General features: G+C 47.2%; 1 protein-coding gene across 1 annotated transcript in view; it reads left to right on the top strand.

Moving 5' to 3' along the window:
* Positions 1 to 3,432: 3,432 nt before the first annotated feature.
* Positions 3,433 to 7,131, top strand: part of CHRM3 (cholinergic receptor muscarinic 3) — a 289,836-nt gene continuing 286,137 nt past the window's right edge. The window contains exon 1 of the mRNA XM_052805705.1: positions 3,433 to 3,641. The gene's annotated coding sequence lies outside the window, so the exon portion shown is untranslated. The remainder of the gene's footprint in view (positions 3,642 to 7,131) is intronic.

Below are 7,131 nucleotides of genomic sequence, written 5' to 3'. Positions count from 1 at the left end.
TGATCTTAATCATCTGAACTTCTGAATGAAACTATATGATTCCTGATTCCATGTGATGAATGACACCATGGAGGAGGAATTGGTGTTGCCCACGAAGGTCCTTCAAGGATAACTTCAAGGAATGCTCAACAGAGATAACTAAGGTGATTTCTTAATGATCTTGTTTGGGTCTTACTTGCAAATACATGACCACAGAGCATCCAGAGGATGACTGCACAGACTCTGGGAACAGCAGTGGCATGCACAGAGGCACGAAAAGCAAAGGAGGCCAAGGACGCAGAATCAGTATCAACAAAGACAATGCTGCAAATTCAGTGGTCCTCAACAAAAAAGCATGTGTTGCACATCAGCTTGTCCAGTTGTCCAACTGCATGGTGCTCCCTTGTACATCCCCACCTTTCCTGCAGCGCTGTTCTCTGCGAGGGCTGGCATGCTCATGGTGACTTGGTCTTGATCCTCCAGGGGTCCCACACGGCAGTTAAGTTCTGTGTTGTTCAGTCAGAGGAGAAATAAATCGAGATGTTGAGAGATGTGCAACTTCTGATGCCAGATTTGCTTCTTACTCTCCTAGATACCTCATGAAAGATAATCAAGTAATATTTCCTAGTTCAAAACAAAACAAAACAAAACAAAAAACCCAACAGTCTTCTAATTAATCTTCACTCTGTCCCTTCTTAAGAATATATTGTAAAGACCTGTATTATACCTAGGAGCTGTACTATGTGGGTTTGAACCTCTGGTCTCTGCTCAGCCAAAGAGCTTGTTAAAGTCAATGTTTTTTTTCTGTAAAGGGTATTATTTAGCAGTGTCACTGCAAAATTTATTCCCCTACCTTAGTCTTCCCTAAACAGTTCCTTGACTGTCTTGACACTTACTTCTTTATACAAGACATTACCCAATATGTGTTTTCTAGGATCATTGATTTTAATGTGTATATGCTTGCTTTAAAGGCTCATTTTGCATGACTCAAGGTTAAATATATTTATGGTACACAATTGTGCTAGGCAACTGGGCCCTGATTTATAAAGTATTGGTATGTGTCTTAAAGCTAGGCAAATTCAAAGCCAAGCTGATCTCAGCTTGCTTTCAATCTTAAAAAAACGTATTTTCTAAAATACATTCTGCATTATATACATAGATGATTTTTGCCGCAACCTCAGAAATTACTGAGGTTGTGGTAGATACAAAGCTAGCTAGTTTTTGACCCTGGTCTAATCATACTGTGATTTACCATTTGGGATGCTTTTTCCCTCCCATATGAATGGTCTATGTGTTAATGAGATCATCTTAGCTGTATTTTTTGTGCTCACAACTGGGAAGCGCATAAACAAAAGTAACAGCTAATACAAGAGACAAAGGGGAAAAGACGATCAAATTACCTAGGATTTTTTTTTTTCAGCTACAGCTTCAATGGCATAAAAAGAAATACACTATTTCTAATATACTCTTAAAAACCAGGGGTGCATCCTGTGACCTCATCTCCGACACGCAGCGGTGCTGAGCCCTCGGTAGCCGAGGTGCAGAAACTGCAAGGACAACCATGCCGTGAAGGGTCACCTGAGACGGCTCTGTCACGGGGGCTCTCGGCTGCTCTGAAACCCCAGCCTGGTGTTACAGGGTATAGAGTTATTTCTGAGGCTATTTTTAGATGCAAGGTAAAAGGAAAAGCATAGATGGGCAGTAAAGCAAACATATGCAGAGCTCAAGAACAGAGGGATCTTTGCGCACCAAAAGGTCTTGATTTTTTCACGTGTAAGAAATTTTTTTTTAGCTTTTTCATCCCACAGGTATTTTTTAGACCGTTATGAATTTATTCATTGACTTCATTGAAAAACAGCGGATTCATAATTTTTTTTTTTAAGTGTTGAAAATTTAGCACCCAAACTTTTATATATTCTTTCACAGGCTCTGGTCACGACTACTTGTCCCTAAGGATCCTACGGCATGTTCTGTGAAAATCCTGGCGTCGGGGTGTAGGATGCAGCCCCTCGCGTGAGTGACTCGGCACCCGGCGGGCATTGGAGCAGTGTGAAGGGTGAAGAAGACCCGCCACCCAGGGCCGGCTGCATTCGAGCGGCAGAGGAAGGGACCTGTGAAAAGCAGGTAATCCCTTCTTAACTGAATGCCTAAGGTGTAAGACAGACCCCAAGTTTTTAAAATTCCTTTCTGAAGGTAGTAGATAATTGAAATAATACTATTTATAAAATCAGTAGAGAATTAGAACCCTCCAAAGTATACAACTGCTGTCTTGTTTCTATTTTCCGGAGCACCAGTTTGTAAACTTTTCTCTTGCATGTAACGAAGAAATACACTAGCAGGCAAACAGAACACACCCTGCGCACCCTTATGCCAGAGCAACTTGACCGCAAGCAACGTGGACCGCGAAAACAAGTGCCGAATTCTGAACTTTGTGTTGAATGATTTCAAGTTAAATTTATTAATCTTTTATGACAGAAGAAACACAGAAGCGTGAGGCACCCCAGTTTGATGTAATAATATATCACGTACATTTACGGCATCTTTTTAGAATGCGAAACATTTCCTACGTTATTCTGGTTCGATGTGTTTTAATTGTGCAGAAGCATATATTAATACATTATTTGGCTTTCTGTGAATTCGTAGCGTACCCTGATTAGCTGAAAGGGGAGAATATTTTAAGCACGTCTTTTGAAAGATTGCTAGTAATGAATCAATACCGTATTAATATCTATTAGGGAACTATATGATGATATGTGACTTGGTTGATGTTATATGCCCCATGAAGAGGCATATTTAATATGCAGCGGAAAATTATTTACTTTCCACAAACAGGACCACAATCTTCAAGCAATAGCAGCTCATATGTCTCAATTAAAACCAGTAAAAATGGATTCCAAAAAAAAAAAAGGAGAAGAAACCACCGCAGACTACTGGAAGGAAGACTGCCCCACATTATCTCGTTTTCCGTGAGTCCTTTCTACTTGGCAGGCAGTTTGCAAGTGCAGGGGACGTTTCTTGCAAACCTGTTTCCAACTCCCCGCACCCCGAGGCAGGGGGCCGCGGGCAGACCCCCGCCCGCTCCACCGCCAGCCCCCGCAGTGTCCCACCGGCTCAGGGCCGCCGCGGGCCACCGGGCCACCCGGCATCGCGCCTCGGAGGTGCCGCCCGGCGGCCGCAGCCGGCCCGCCCCGCTGCCGCCGCCGGGCGGCCCCCGGGGCACCCGCTCGGGCCGGGCCGGGCCGGGGGCGGCGGGCGGGAGGGGCGGGGCGGGGCTGGGCCCCGTGAGGTCAGCGGCGGCGGGCCAATGAGCGGCGCGGCGCGGCGGGCGGCGGAGCCACGGTGCCCCTCGTGCGGCGGCTGCATGGGGAGGGCGGCGGCGGGCGCGGGGCGAGGGGTCCCGGCGCGCCCCCGCCCACGCAGGGGGCGAGACTGAAGGGGGCGGCGCCGCTGCTGCTGACCGGGCACAGGTGCGGCGGCGGCGGCGGCAGCGGCAGCGGCGCGGGTGGGTGCGGAGCGCCCTCCTCCCGGCGGCGCCCGGCGGGGGATGTGCCGGCCGCCGGGGGCGCGCCGCCCGTGGGAAGCGCGCTCCTAACGCCACCTGGGCGCCGCGGGGAGCGCTCGGCGCGGAGCTGCGCGGCGCGGGGTCGCCGGGAACCGAGCAGGTAGGAAGAGAAACGCCGGTCCGGGAGGGTCTGAGGGGCTTTTGTTTGGTTTTCCTCTCTTGTGTGCGGGGGTGCCGGTGGCGGGGAGCGCGGCGGGGCTCCCCGCGGGAAAAGTTGCGGGGATGGTCCCTGCGGCGGGGCGGCTTGAGGAGCCGCGGGACCGCCCGCCTGCTGCTCCCTGTGCGCCCGGGGCGGCGGGGCTGGGGGCGGGGGGGGCTGCGCTTGGGGCGGTGGAAGCGGCGGCGGCCGCCGGGGGGCTCCGCGGACCGCGGCGGGGCTGCCCCCCTCCCCGCGGGGCTCGGAGGAGCGGCCGCCCCCGAGTACCGCTGCGCCCCTTGAACAGCGAGGCGAGGTGCCGGCCGCCCCGCCGCGCGCGCCCGTGGGCTCGCCCCGCCGGTGAGGCTGGTGGGATCGGGGACGCCGGCCGCACGGCACGGCCGTCCCGTCCTGCGGCGGCTCTCGGCGGGAGTCCCGGAGCACGGCTCGACGTGCCGCCGGCTGCCGGGCTTGTCCCGCTGGGGCAGGGCGGGAGTGCGCAGCGGTGCGCGGCTCCCCCCTCCGCCCCGTGGCTGGTCGGTGTCCCCGCAGTGTCCCCGCGCACTGTGTGCGGTGTCTGCTGCTCTCTGGATCGACGAGGTTCCTCGGGGCTGCGTACCGGAGTGCGGGCTGCCGTGCAGCTGGAGTTTGGGAAGGCATCAGTAGGCAGGGTGTGCGCTGCCGACGCACCCGCAAGAGTGTCTGAAGCAGAGCCCAAGTATTATTTAAAACTAGAGCTAGCCATATTCCCTTCACTGTGTAAGTCTCAGGGCGGGGAGACTCAAACGGGCTCATGTGTGCAGCGCTATGGATCTACTCGTGTGGGTTTTCTTAGTGATTAACAAGCTTCTGATTGTCTGGGATTGCTTTTGGAAAAATGCAAATCCTAGCAAATATCTGTGCTGACCATATATAGAAGTAGTCACAGACAGAAGAACCGTAACTTCAATATTGCTGACACATGTCGAGAAACTTTAAAAAAAAAAAAAAAAAGGGTCAAACAAAAGCCAGGATGTGTCCTGGGGATGTTTTTGCCCAAGCAATATATTTTTCCTGTGTTTACACCCTACATTGAGGTGTGTAGGTACGAACATTTCAGTCAAAGTCACTGAATGACACATTGATTTTATTTCATCTGCTTCTGTATATTTAATCTGACAGTGTTTGGTTTGCCTACTTGTGTTGGACCAGGACTGCAGCAGGTAACTCTGCTTTTTCCAGAATGGAAGCCTGGTTTGGTGGCTTTCAGGACTGTGCTTCAGCATGGAAGCAAGCTGGTCACTCGTACGCTAGCAATTCTTCGTGGTATGGAAGAAGTATTGCAGGGTTTTCTGATGTTGTGTGTCCTAAAAGTTTTCATGTTTTACGCTTTTTTTTTTTAATTTTCTTTTATTTTTGAATAGTTCTGTTATTACCAGAAGCATTTATGTGTACATTATTGGCCTGTAGAGCAATATGAAGAATACATTTTCCAGTGCTGAATCTCATTCAAAGTAATGTGTTTTTACTTCGGTGCTGTGTGCATGTTAACAGGGTAACTTCAGCTTTAGAGAAGAAGAATCAGTTGACTTGAACTGAAACACTGGAAACCATTCTCGTGGACTATTTTGGATGTAGCAGTTTTGCTGGATTTTAGTAGCAAAGCAATGAAATACTCCAGGGATAATCCAGTATGAAATTCATCTGACTTGCTGCCAGCTGTATGAAAGCAGGTTGCAAGTTTTCTTTTCTTCTACCAGCTGCACTCTGCCACCAAACCCAGAAATTCAGTTTTGTATCCTTTCACATTTCATTCAAAACAAGTAGAGCCTAATTTATTACAGAAACTGTTGTGAGGTGCAAATTCACGTCAGTTTAAAGTAGATGAATAGTAACTTTCTGGAGGGAGCCGACTGCATACTTTATATCATATATCTGTATATTGTCAAGTGCAATCCATTCTTATTTCTGTTACTGAAAGAAATTTAAATTTCATTTTATTCATAGTAATATAGTTTGCATCTAACAACTTATCAATATATTTTAGAGTAGCAGTCTCGGAACTAGGTTTTCATGGTGAATACCAACCATGACCATATGAAATGTCACAAACACGGTGCTCAATGGTGTCTTAAATTACAGTTTTAAGTATTAGTGTTAAGGATTAAAATGTCCTGGTTAATTTGTAAGCTGGTCTAAAAAATTGTCACACTTATGACACTTCATTCTAAAGCTATAGTTGCTGCTTTAAAACTATCCAACCTCCCTTTCTTGCATTAGTATTTGGATTTTCGTCTTAGTGCTATGAATGTTTTCAGGATCAAATCCTGAAATGCTAAAGAAAAATCTTGTGATGACTAAGGTGCAAATTTCTTCCACATAAATATTACAACATTATGGTTGTTGTGTTTGTACTTTCCCTCTTCCCTCAGTCTTGATTTTAGCAGTCAGAAAGCCTGAATGCATACTTTGTGCTGGCAATTACTGTGCTTATGCAGTGTTATGTGACTGGAAGGGGAAGGGGTGCAAAAGGTGCTTGACACTAGAAGAAATTATAAAGTGATCTGGATGACCTTAATTAATTTTGTCCATTATCATACTATGGCTTGTTTGCCATTAAGAGGTGGTGCTCTGGGGATGAGACAAAGTATTTGTGAGATATTTGAAGGCAATGAAGCGCTCTTTTCAGCGTGTGTAAATGTATGGTTGCTGAGTTTAGTACATAATATGATGGAACAGTTTACTAATATTATTAGTATCTCTTACTATAGTGGCAGCTTTTCATTTAGTGAAGATGTATAATTAGGCATATAATTAAAATAAGGAGCAGTATGGATAAGCATATGTGGGGGAGGATACGCAATGCCATCTCTCTCAGTATCCTCAGCTATATTTAAGTACCTTAGTCTGTGAATGTGTAACAGATGTTAAAATGGATGTGTAAGCTTGGAATGAAAAGAAAGAGTCTGGTAACACCAAAAGTTGTCTGTTTTGCACATTCATTCAACAGTGTTGCTACATCCTCCATGACTTCATTTTATGTCTTTCTTCAATAAAAGAACATCAATTCTGCTAGACTGCACGGCTGCTGTAACGTGTGAAACTCTGTCAGTTAGAGATGCTGGGAGAGTGTATATCAACTACACCTCTAGATGCACAAACTGTGCCTCTCAGTCTATCAGACAAAGAGTGTTGTAGAATATACACTGGGGTATGTTTCTGATAGTGTTGGGGTGTAAAACAGAATAAATGAATTTAGTATAAGCCTGGTGTGCCATATTTAGATTGGGACTTCAAGCTCAGGAGTTGTTTATGTCTTATTTTTGTTTTAAGAGAGGATAACAGCATGCTGTGACACTTTCTACTCCTTGTGCCTTGGTTGAGTGCCATCAGAACACAACCTTCTGCATGCAAGCCTGGCTAGGAGATTCAGTGAGGGCGAGGAAAAGCCATTCTCCTGAATATAAATTGTCGA

The sequence above is a fragment of the Harpia harpyja genome, chromosome 13 (genome assembly GCF_026419915.1).
Source record: "Harpia harpyja isolate bHarHar1 chromosome 13, bHarHar1 primary haplotype, whole genome shotgun sequence".
Taxonomy (NCBI): Eukaryota; Metazoa; Chordata; class Aves; order Accipitriformes; family Accipitridae; genus Harpia; species Harpia harpyja.
Note: the sequence above shows the minus strand (reverse complement) of the source record. Positions and strands in the feature narration are given on the sequence as shown.